The following is an 11,918-nucleotide window of genomic DNA, read 5'->3' on the forward strand; positions in this document are numbered from 1 at the left end:
TCTGCAGTTCAATAGAAAAGCAAACGGCATGCTAAGCTAGCATCACAAAGCAAACTGGGGGGTTATTCCAGAAGGCCCGTTTAAACTCCCCTGACTTTAAGCCTGAACTCTGGCTGAAATCCACCTGAACTTGCTTACTCTGGGTATGTCGGTTCCAAAGACCGGATATGAGTTAGCGTAATTACGCTCCACTTGGTAACCCTGGGTTAATGCACGTGCACAGCAGGTACATAAAGACATTCTCAATGGATCGCAGATTTACGGAGTCACCATGGACACGTGGAGAAAAAAAGAAAGAGAGGCTATACTTCAGTGAGACGGAGTCAGGGATTAATGACGGCGTATGAAGATTATAATTACGTCCATCAATAAAGTAATATGACTGCATCATCAGCAAAAGAAAGAGTTTCTGCTTGTAGTAGAAGAACAAAGTAAAAGCAGGAGTTTCTATCTCATTTCCAATTACATTATGATGTATATATACAAAACTTATAAAACTTAGATGAATTACTTCAATTGGTAACAAGTAATGGAGTTAAATTTATTAAACCTAATTTATCTATGTATCTAACCAAGTCAATAATTGTTTTTACAACTCTAATTTACATATTTATCTAACTAAATGTCATTTTACTCCAATTCAATTAATGTTTTTCATCTTAATTTATTGTACTTCTTGAACTCTCATACGTCTAAATTTGAGGCTGCAGATATTTTCATTTTTATAAGAATAAAATGAATGAAACAATTTGAACCATGTAACCATTTACCATATCTCTGAAATTATCATTGCATTACTACACACTAGGGTTCCTATAGAAACTCATCTTCCTCTCCCTCCCTCTCACTCATGGTGCAGAAAGAAATAAACATAACAGCACAAAATAACTACACAAAACACGGTAAAACAACTAAACACATTTGGTCAAAAAGCCACACTTAAACCCAAATCCATCCAGACAGGCAAAGGGAATGGTATCCCAGAATTCCTTGCGGTGTCGATTCAACAGCAGCACCAAAGTTACACCTACTTCATTGAATTAATTTGAATGAAAGTAAAATAAATGTCTGATAACTACGTGTTATTTTTAAGATGACTTAATAAAAAAATCATTTATCTTAACTGAAGCAAATAATGAAGTCATATCAAAGTATAAAGTTTATCTTTCCAACATCCATATGTGGTCTTATCACCCTCTCATGGTGGAAAAAGTATTATCTGAGCTTCTTCATCCACTAAATCATCTTCAAATGGACACGCCATGCTGCTTCACCTCTCTGAAAACAAACTAACCTTCAACTAAACCTGCTCCGGACCAGGTTATGTTCAGAGCATGAGTTGCTATGGCAACTTGACCTACCCTGAAACATACCTCCATTTCTGGAACCAAAAGCTGAGGTTATCCACTTCCTTAGCCTCAAACTTACTGTGGGAGCTAGCATAACCTGATTTCTGGAATACAGTAAACCCCTGCATGCTAAGCTAGCATCACAAAATAAACAGCTCTCTTTCACTTCACTGAAAACAATCAATAACCGCGTTTATGTGTGGCAACTGCTTCAGGAGCCAACACCGTATGCAGAGGAACCTGTCAATCAATCCCCAACTTAATCCTAATGTCTTTCTATAAAACTCTCAAACAATTTGTGCCTTAACGTGATATTAAATTACCGTTTGTTCTTGAAAACGTTAAGAAGAAGTCGGATACAAATGTAGGCAAGAGCAATGCGTTCTATGGCTAGAGGAGACATCGGGTGGTTCCTCATGGGAGGAGAGCACCGCCATCTTGGTGAGGTCAAGTCTCTGCTGCAGTTGAGCATGTGAACACATTTTTTGCAAAATGCCACTTCATTGTGCGGGTTTCAACTGCCAAAATCGGAGAAATGAGTCCATGAAGGAGGAAGGTATATCATTTCACAGGTAAGTACTATCATTTTTTCTTTTAATGCTGCAGGGGCTTCATTAATAGAACACATGTTGACATGCATGATCCTGCAGGGCTGTTATCTACATGCTGCATGATGTACATATAATTTTCTGTCAACATAAATGTAAACTTTATTGTGTTAAACCTGTATGCAGTATACTAGGACTAGACTGTTATAGTAATATAGATTTATACTTTTCTGACTCAGTGGCTGAACTTTTCTTGCAGGTTTCCAATGGATTCAGACTTCAGGAAAAAGTGGATCTTAGCAATAAAAAGAGTTAATCCAGATGGATCACTGTGGTACCAACTAGTAATTCAGTCTGGATATGTTCAGAAGATTTGAGGAAACACATTTTGATGAGAGGCCAGACTGTTTGCTTGAAACCCGACACCATAACATCTGTGTAACATGAATGAGCAAATCTATTCTTTTTCTTTTTCTTCTTCTTTTAAGGGTAAATCTGTTATTGACTTTTGGACTTATTATTTATTTATTCTTCTTATCATTTATTATTATTGAATTACTGTTGATTTTTTATTATTATTACGTATGATTGATTTATTATTATAATTATAATTATTGACTTATGTAAATATTGTTATTATTGTTAATGACTTTCTATTGACTTATTGTTGGCCTTTTCTCAATAATTTAAATTACATGTAAAGAGGTCTAAAACTTCTAAATGTTTAAAAATTATTTTCAAAAGTTCTGTGTAATAATTGTTTTTTGTAAGTCCTGCAACAATATATTTTTCATTAAAGTTTGAGCTTTTAAGGCTGCCTGTTTCTCTTATTTAACAACAAATGATGTATATATATAAACGATATATATATATATTATATATATATATAAACATATATATATATATATACAAATTATATAAAAGCTACTTAGATGCCACCAAAGGCTATAGAAATCATTGTCATGTGGGCGTCGTCGACCTCACCAAGATGGCGTCGCGCTCCGCCACCGTCGGCCATGCATCTGAGTGTCATTTTTTTATTAACAGAATAAATAAAATCAGGAATCAGAGGACATTTAGTGAAATGACCTTCATATACATCAATGAAATCTCTTCATTTAAAGCTTAACTTTAGATTTCAGACTGATTTGAAAAAATCTGGAAGATTTTATAAAAAAAATTCCAGTAATTTAGTATCATAGAAAAATGAGACGTTCATGGACATTTAGGAAGATCTGACGTTCAAATCTGGACAAATGTTAACAGAATGTTTTGAATAAAAGATGAAATGTAAACGCAGAGATTCTGGCAGACCAAGAAAAATCATGAAAAAACAACGGAAAACAGTCGGTTTTTCTGCTTAATCCACATATGAAGGAACGAAGATTCAGACGGAAACGGGAAACGTTGCAGTCCAGGCCTCGTGGTGCTTTCAAGGAACCTTCGCTGTAGTGGTTTTTATGAACCTCATCCAGTTTAAACTCCTGACTGTGGGTTAGCATGCTACTGCAGCAGCAGGTTAGCAGAGGGAGGCTAACGTCTGACGTCACATTTTTGCAGACAGACATGAGGTTCCACCGGAACGTTCTGCTGGGTTCCACCTCCACGCAGAACCACAAACGCAGCTTCAGCCTGGAAGGCTGTGAGGCAGAAGACAGAAATCTGCAGAACATTCATCACAGAGCACTCAGGACGCGTGAAAAAACACAGATGCCTCAGAGATTCCCATCATGCAGTTTGGCTGGACTGAGCTGCCCGCCTTTCTCTAAAAATAAAAACCTGTGGTAAAAATCCAGAGTAGAAATGTCCACAGAGGAACCTAAACTCCTCTGAAAGGAGCTTGGAGGAGCCTGAAGGAACCAGGAGGAACCTGAAGGAGCCTGGAGGAACCTGAAGGAGCCTGGAGGAACCAGGAGGAACCTGAAGGAGCCTGGAGGAACCAGGAGGAACCTGAAGCAGCCTGGAGGAACCAGGCAGCAGCTCTTCAGCTTCTGCCCCAGTCAGTCCACCGGGGTAAATCCCCCTATAGGGTTGTGGGTGGGCATGGAGGAAGATCTGAGTCCTCTGTGAGGAGGGGGGGTCAAAGTCCCGGGAAGGTGGGGTAGTGTTTTGGCGAGTGCGTGTGTATGCACGGCTGAGACCGCGTGTTGGCTTGGCTCAGTGTGGCGTGACGGAACAACGGCCGGCGGCCCAGCAGCTCCTCTGCAGAGCGTCCTGCAGGACAGAGACGGACACGGTGGTTAAATGGTTTCACTTTGACGTGTCAATCACAGAATCAGCTTCAGCGTCCGTTAACACGGTTTCAGATTTGGTTTCCGTCACAATCAAGTCATTTGCCCATCATCTGACTCGTCCCCATCAGTTCAAGTCCTCTCTAGTCTAGTTTTCATCATTTAGAGTCCTCTCTAGTCTAGTCTTCATCAGTTCAAGTCCTCTCTGGTCTAGTCTTCATCAGTTAGAGTCCTCTCTGGTCTAGTCTTCAACATTTAGAGTCCTCTCTGGTCTAGTCTTCATCAGTTAGAGTCATCTCTGGTCTAGTCTTCATCAGTTCAAGTCCTCTCTAGTCTCGTCTTCATCAGTTCAAGTCCTCTCTGGTATAGTCTTCATCAGTTAGAGTCCTCTCTGGTCTAGTCTTCATCATTTAGAGTCCTCTCTGGTCTAATCTTCATCAGTTCAAGTCCTCTCTGGTCTAGTCTTCATTAGTTAGAGTCCTCTCTGGTCTAGTCTTCATCATTTAGAGTCCTCTCTGGTCTAGTCTTCATCAGTTCAAGTCCTCTCTGGTCTAGTCTTCATCAGTTAGAGTCCTCTCTGGTCTAGTCTTCATCAGTTCAAGTCCTCTCTGGTCTAGTCTTCATCAGTTCAAGTCCTCTCTGGTCTAGTCTTCATCATTTAGAGTCCTCTCTGGTCTAGTCTTCATCAGTTCAAGTCCTCTCTGGTCTAGTCTTCATCAGTTCAAGTCCTCTCTAGACTAGTCTTCATCAGTTCAAGTCCTCTCTGGTCTAGTCTTCATCAGTTAGAGTCCTCTCTGGTCTAGTCTTCATCAGTTAGAGTCCTCTCTGGTCTAGTCTTCATCAGTTCAAGTCCTCTCTGGTCTAGTCTTCATCAGTTAGAGTCCTCTCTGGTCTAGTCTTCATCAGTTCAAGTCCTCTCTGGTCTAGTCTTCATCAGTTCAAGTCCTCTCTGGTCTAGTCTTCATCAGTTCAAGTCCTCTCTGGTCTAGTCTTCATCAGTTCAAGTCCTCTCCGGTCTAGTCTTCATCAGTTAGAGTCCTCTCTGGTCTAGTCTTCATCATTTAGAGTCCTCTCTGGTCTAGTCTTCATCAGTTCAAGTCCTCTCTGGTCTAGTCTTCATCATTTAGAGTACTCTCTGGTCTAGTCTTCATCATTTAGAGTCCTCTCTGGTCTAATCTTCATCAGTTCAAGTCCTCTCTGGTCTAGTCTTCATCAGTTAGAGTCCTCTCTGGTCTAGTCTTCATCAGTTCAAGTCCTCTCTGGTCTAGTCTTCATCAGTTCAAGTCCTCTCTGGTCTAGTCTTCATCAGTTCAAGTCCTCTCTGGTCTAGTCTTCATCAGTTAGAGTCCTCTCTGGTCTAGTCTTCATCATTTAGAGTCCTCTCTGGTTTAGTCTTCATCAGTTCAAGTCCTCTCTGGTCTAGTCTTCATCATTTAGAGTCCTCTCTGGTCTAGTCTTCATCATTTAGAGTCCTCTCTGGTCTAGTCTTCATCATTTAGAGTCCTCTCTGGTCTAGTCTTCATCATTTAGAGTCCTCTCTGGTCTAATCTTCATCAGTTCAAGTCCTCTCTGGTCTAGTCTTCATCAGTTAGAGTCCTCTCTGGTCTAGTCTTCATCAGTTCAAGTCCTCTCTGGTCTAGTCTTCATCAGTTCAAGTCCTCTCTGGTCTAGTCTTCATCAGTTCAAGTCCTCTCTGGTCTAGTCTTCATCAGTTCAAGTCCTCTCTGGTCTAGTCTTCATCAGTTAGAGTCCTCTCTGGTCTAGTCTTCATCAGTTCAAGTCCTCTCCGGTCTAGTCTTCATCAGTTCAAGTCCTCTCTGGTCTAGTCTTCATCAGTTAGAGTCCTCTCTGGTCTAGTCTTCATCAGTTCAAGTCCTCTCTGGTCTAGTCTTCATCAGTTAGAGTCCTCTCTGGTCTAGTCTTCATCATTTAGAGTACTCTCTGGTCTAGTCTTCATCATTTAGAGTCCTCTCTGGTCTAATCTTCATCAGTTCAAGTCCTCTCTGGTCTAGTCTTCATCAGTTAGAGTCCTCTCTGGTCTAGTCTTCATCAGTTCAAGTCCTCTCTGGTCTAGTCTTCATCAGTTCAAGTCCTCTCTGGTCTAGTCTTCATCAGTTCAAGTCCTCTCTGGTCTAGTCTTCATCAGTTAGAGTCCTCTCTGGTCTAGTCTTCATCAGTTCAAGTCCTCTCTGGTCTAGTCTTCATCAGTTCAAGTCCTCTCTGGTCTAGTCTTCATCAGTTAGAGTCCTCTCTGGTCTAGTCTTCATCAGTTCAAGTCCTCTCTGGTCTAGTCTTCATCAGTTAGAGTCCTCTCTGGTCTAGTCTTCATCAGTTCAAGTCCTCTCTGGTCTAGTCTTCATCAGTTCAAGTCCTCTCTGGTCTAGTCTTCATCAGTTCAAGTCCTCTCTGGTCTAGTCTTCATCATTTAGAGTCCTCTCTGGTCTAGTCTTCATCAGTTAGAGTCCTCTCTGGTCTAGTCTTCATCAGTTATAGTCCTCTCTGGTCTAGTCTTCATCAGTTAGAGTCCTCTCTGGTCTAGTCTTCATCAGTTAGAGTCCTCTCTGGTCTAGTCTTCATCAGTTCAAGTCCTCTCTGGTCTAGTCTTCATCAGTTAGAGTCCTCTCTGGTCTAGTCTTCATCAGTTCAAGTCCTCTCTGGTCTAGTCTTCATCAGTTCAAGTCCTCTCTGGTCTAGTCTTCATCAGTTCAAGTCCTCTCTGGTCTAGTCTTCATCAGTTCAAGTCCTCTCTGGTCTAGTCTTCATCATTAGTTCAAGTCCTCTCTGGTCTAGTCTTCATCAGTTAGAGTCCTCTCTGGTCTAGTCTTCATCATTTAGAGTCCTCTCTGGTCTAGTCTTCATCATTTAGAGTCCTCTCTGGTCTAGTCTTCATCATTTAGAGTCCTCTCTGGTCTAGTCTTCATCAGTTAGAGTCCTCTCTGGTCTAGTCTTCATCATTTAGAGTCCTCTCTGGTCTAGTCTTCATCAGTTCAAGTCCTCTCTGGTCTAGTCTTCATCAGTTCAAGTCCTCTCTGGTCTAGTCTTCATCAGTTCAAGTCCTCTCTGGTCTAGTCTTCATCAGTTCAAGTCCTCTCTGGTCTAGTCTTCATCAGTTCAAGTCCTCTCTGGTCTAGTCTTCATCAGTTAGAGTCCTCTCTGGTCTAGTCTTCATCAGTTCAAGTCCTCTCTGGTCTAGTCTTCATCAGTTAGAGTCCTCTCTGGTCTAGTCTTCATCAGTTCAAGTCCTCTCTGGTCTAGTCTTCATCAGTTCAAGTCCTCTCTGGTCTAGTCTTCATCGTTTCAAGTCCTCTCTGGTCTAGTTTTCATCAGTTAGAGTCCTCTCTGGTCTAGTCTTCATCAGTTAAGTCCTCTCTTTATTTTCATTGTCCTCTCTGGTCTAGTCTTCATCAGTTAGAGTCCTCTCTGGTCTAGTCTTCATCAGTTCAAGTCCTCTCTGGTCTAGTCTTCATCAGTTCAAGTCCTCTCTGGTCTAGTCTTCATCAGTTCAAGTCCTCTCTGGTCTAGTCTTCATCAGTTCAAGTCCTCTCTGGTCTAGTCTTCATCAGTTAGAGTCCTCTCTGGTCTAGTCTTCATCATTAGAGTCCTCTCTGGTCTAGTCTTCATCAGTTCAAGTCCTCTCTGGTCTAGTCTTCATCAGTTCAAGTCCTCTCTGGTCTAGTCTTCATCATTTAGAGTCCTCTCTGGTCTAGTCTTCATCATTTAGAGTCCTCTCTGGTCTAGTCTTCATCAGTTCAAGTCCTCTCTGGTCTAGTCTTCATCATTTAGAGTCCTCTCTGGTCTAGTCTTCATCAGTTCAAGTCCTCTCTGGTCTAGTCTTCATCATTTAGAGTCCTCTCTGGTCTAGTCTTCATCAGTTAGAGTCCTCTCTGTCTAGTCTTCATCAGTTAAGTCCTCTCTGGTCTAGTCTTCATCAGTTCAAGTCCTCTCTGGTCTAGTCTTCATCAGTTCAAGTCCTCTCTGGTCTAGTCTTCATCAGTTAGAGTCCTCTCTGGTCTAGTCTTCATCATTTAGAGTCCTCTCTGGTCTAGTCTTCATCAGTTAGAGTCCTCTCTGGTCTAGTCTTCATCATTTAGAGTCCTCTCTGGTCTAGTCTTCATCATTTAGAGTCCTCTCTGGTCTAGTCTTCATCAGTTAGAGTCCTCTCTGGTCTAGTCTTCATCAGTTCAAGTCCTCTCTGGTCTAGTCTTCATCAGTTCAAGTCCTCTCTGGTCTAGTCTTCATCGTTTCAAGTCCTCTCTGGTCTAGTTTTCATCAGTTAGAGTCCTCTCTGGTCTAGTCTTCATCAGTTCAAGTCCTCTTTGGTCTAGTCTTCATCATTTAGAGTCCTCTCTGGTCTAGTCTTCATCATTTAGAGTCCTTTCTGGTCTAGTCTTCATCAGTTAGAGTCCTCTCTGGTCTAGTCTTCATCATTTAGAGTCCTCTCTGGTCTAGTCTTCATCATTTAGAGTCCTCTCTGGTCTAGTCTTCATCAGTTAGAGTCCTCTCTGGTCTAGTCTTCATCAGTTCAAGTCCTCTCTGGTCTAGTCTTCATCATTTAGAGTCCTCTCTGGTCTAGTCTTCATCAGTTCAAGTCCTCTCTGGTCTAGTCTTTATCAGTTCAAGTCCTCTCTGGTCTAGTCTTCATCATTTAGAGTCCTCTCTGGTCTAGTCTTCATCAGTTCAAGTCCTCTCTGGTCTAGTCTTCATCAGTTCAAGACCTCTCTGGTCTAGTCTTCATCAGTTAGAGTCCTCTCTGGTCTAGTCTTCATCAGTTAGAGTCCTCTCTGGTCTAGTCTTCATCAGTTCAAGTCCTCTCTGGTCTAGTCTTCATCATTTAGAGTCCTCTCTGGTCTAGTCTTCATCAGTTAGAGTCCTCTCTGGTCTAGTCTTCATCATTTAGAGTCCTCTCTGGTCTAGTCTTCATCAGTTCAAGTCCTCTCTGGTCTAGTCTTCATCATTTAGAGTCCTCTCTGGTCTAGTCTTCATCAGTTTAGAGTCCTCTCTGGTCTAGTCTTCATCATTTAGTCCTCTCTGGTCTAGTCTTCATCAGTTCAAGTCCTCTCTGGTCTAGTCTTCATCATTTAGAGTCCTCTCTGGTCTAGTCTTCATCATTTAATCTTTTTTTTTATTTAGAGTCCTCTCTGGTCTAGTCTTCATCAGTTAGAGTCCTCTCTGGTCTAGTCTAAATTCAGTTCAAGTCCTCTCTGGTCTAGTCTTCATCATTTAGAGTCCTCTCTGGTCTAGTCTTCATCAGTTAGAGTCCTCTCTGGTCTAGTCTTCATCATTTAGAGTCCTCTCTGGTCTAGTCTTCATCAGTTCAAGTCCTCTCTGGTCTAGTCTTCATCAGTTCAAGTCCTCTCTGGTCTAGTCTTCATCAGTTAGAGTCCTCTCTGGTCTAGTCTTCATCATTTAGAGTCCTCTCTGGTCTAGTCTTCATCAGTTCAAGTCCTCTCTGGTCTAGTCTTCATCAGTTAGAGTCCTCTCTGGTCTAGTCTTCATCATTTAGAGTCCTCTCTGGTCTAGTCTTCATCATTTAGAGTCCTCTCTGGTCTAATCTTCATCAGTTCAAGTCCTCTCTGGTCTAGTCTTCATCATTTAGAGTCCTCTCTGGTCTAGTCTTCATCAGTTAGAGTCCTCTCTGGTCTAGTCTTCATCAGTTCAAGTCCTCTCTGGTCTAGTCTTCATCATTAGGAGTCCTCTCTGGTCTAGTCTTCATCAGTTCAAGTCCTCTCTGGTCTAGTCTTCATCATTTAGAGTCCTCTCTGGTCTAGTCTTCATCATTTAGAGTCCTCTCTGGTCTAGTCTTCATCAGTTAGAGTCCTCTCTGGTCTAGTCTTCATCATTTAGAGTCCTCTCTGGTCTAGTCTTCATCATTTAGAGTCCTCTCTGGTCTAGTCTTCATCAGTTAGAGTCCTCTCTGGTCTAGTCTTCATCATTTAGAGTCCTCTCTGGTCTAGTATTCATCAGTTCAAGTCCTCTCTGGTCTAGTCTTCATCAGTTCAAGTCCTCTCTGGTCTAGTCTTCATCAGTTAGAGTCCTCTCTGGTCTAGTCTTCATCAGTTCAAGTCCTCTCTGGTCTAGTCTTCATCAGTTAGAGTCCTCTCTGGTCTAGTCTTCATCATTTAGAGTCCTCTCTGGTCTAGTCTTCATCATTTAGAGTCCTCTCTGGTCTAGTCTTCATCAGTTAGAGTCCTCTCTGGTCTAGTCTTCATCAGTTCAAGTCCTCTCTGGTCTAGTCTTCATCAGTTCAAGTCCTCTCTGGTCTAGTCTTCATCAGTTCAAGTCCTCTCTGGTCTAGTCTTCATCAGTTAGAGTCCTCTCTGGTCTAGTCTTCATCAGTTAGAGTCCTCTCTGGTCTAGTCTTCATCAGTTCAAGTCCTCTCTGGTCTAGTCTTCATCAGTTCAAGTCCTCTCTGGTCTAGTCTTCATCAGTTAGAGTCCTCTCTGGTCTAGTCTTCATCATTTAGAGTCCTCTCTGGTCTAGTCTTCATCAGTTAGAGTCCTCTCTGGTCTAGTCTTCATCAGTTCAAGTCCTCTCTGGTCTAGTCTTCATCATTAGGAGTCCTCTCTGGTCTAGTCTTCATCAGTTCAAGTCCTCTCTGGTCTAGTCTTCATCAGTTAGAGTCCTCTCTGGTCTAGTCTTCATCATTTAGAGTCCTCTCTGGTCTAGTCTTCATCAGTTCAAGTCCTCTCTGGTCTAGTCTTCATCAGTTAGAGTCCTCTCTGGTCTAGTCTTCATCAGTTAGAGTCCTCTCTGGTCTAGTCTTCATCAGTTCAAGTCCTCTCTGGTCTAGTCTTCATCATTTAGAGTCCTCTCTGGTCTAGTCTTCATCAGTTAGAGTCCTCTCTGGTCTAGTCTTCATCATTTAGAGTCCTCTCTGGTCTAGTCTTCATCAGTTCAAGTCCTCTCTGGTCTAGTCTTCATCATTTAGAGTCCTCTCTGGTCTAGTCTTCATCAGTTTAGAGTCCTCTCTGGTCTAGTCTTCATCATTTAGAGTCCTCTCTGGTCTAGTCTTCATCAGTTAGAGTCCTCTCTGGTCTAGTCTTCATCGTTTCAAGTCCTCTCTGGTCTAGTCTTCATCAGTTAGAGTCCTCTCTGGTCTAGTCTTCATCAGTTCAAGTCCTCTCTGGTCTAGTCTTCATCAGTTAGAGTCCTCTCTGGTCTAGTCTTCATCAGTTCAAGTCCTCTCTGGTCTAGTCTTCATCAGTTCAAGTCCTCTCTGGTCTAGTCTTCATCAGTTAGAGTCCTCTCTGGTCTAGTCTTCATCAGTTTCAGAGTCCTCTCTGGTCTAGTCTTCATCAGTTTCAGAGTCCTCTCTGGTCTAGTCTTCATCAGTTAGAGTCCTCTCTGGTCTAGTCTTCATCAGTTCAAGTCCTCTCTGGTCTAGTCTTCATCAGTTAGAGTCCTCTCTGGTCTAGTCTTCATCATTTAGAGTCCTCTCTGGTCTAGTCTTCATCATTTAGAGTCCTCTCTGGTCTAGTCTTCATCAGTTCAAGTCCTCTCTGGTCTAGTCTTCATCATTTAGAGTCCTCTCTGGTCTAGTCTTCATCATTTAGAGTCCTCTCTGGTCTAGTCTTCATCAGTTAGAGTCCTCTCTGGTCTAGTCTTCATCAGTTCAAGTCCTCTCTGGTCTAGTCTTCATCAGTTCAAGTCCTCTCTGGTCTAGTCTTCATCAGTTCAAGTCCTCTCTGGTCTAGTCTTCATCATTTAGAGTCCTCTCTGGTCTAGTCTTCATCAGTTAGAGTCCTCTCTGGTCTAGTCTTCATCATTTAGAGTCCTCTCTGGTCTAGTC

Source organism: Oryzias latipes, chromosome 3 (genome assembly GCF_002234675.1).
Source record: "Oryzias latipes chromosome 3, ASM223467v1".
Lineage (NCBI taxonomy): Eukaryota > Metazoa > Chordata > Actinopteri > Beloniformes > Adrianichthyidae > Oryzias > Oryzias latipes.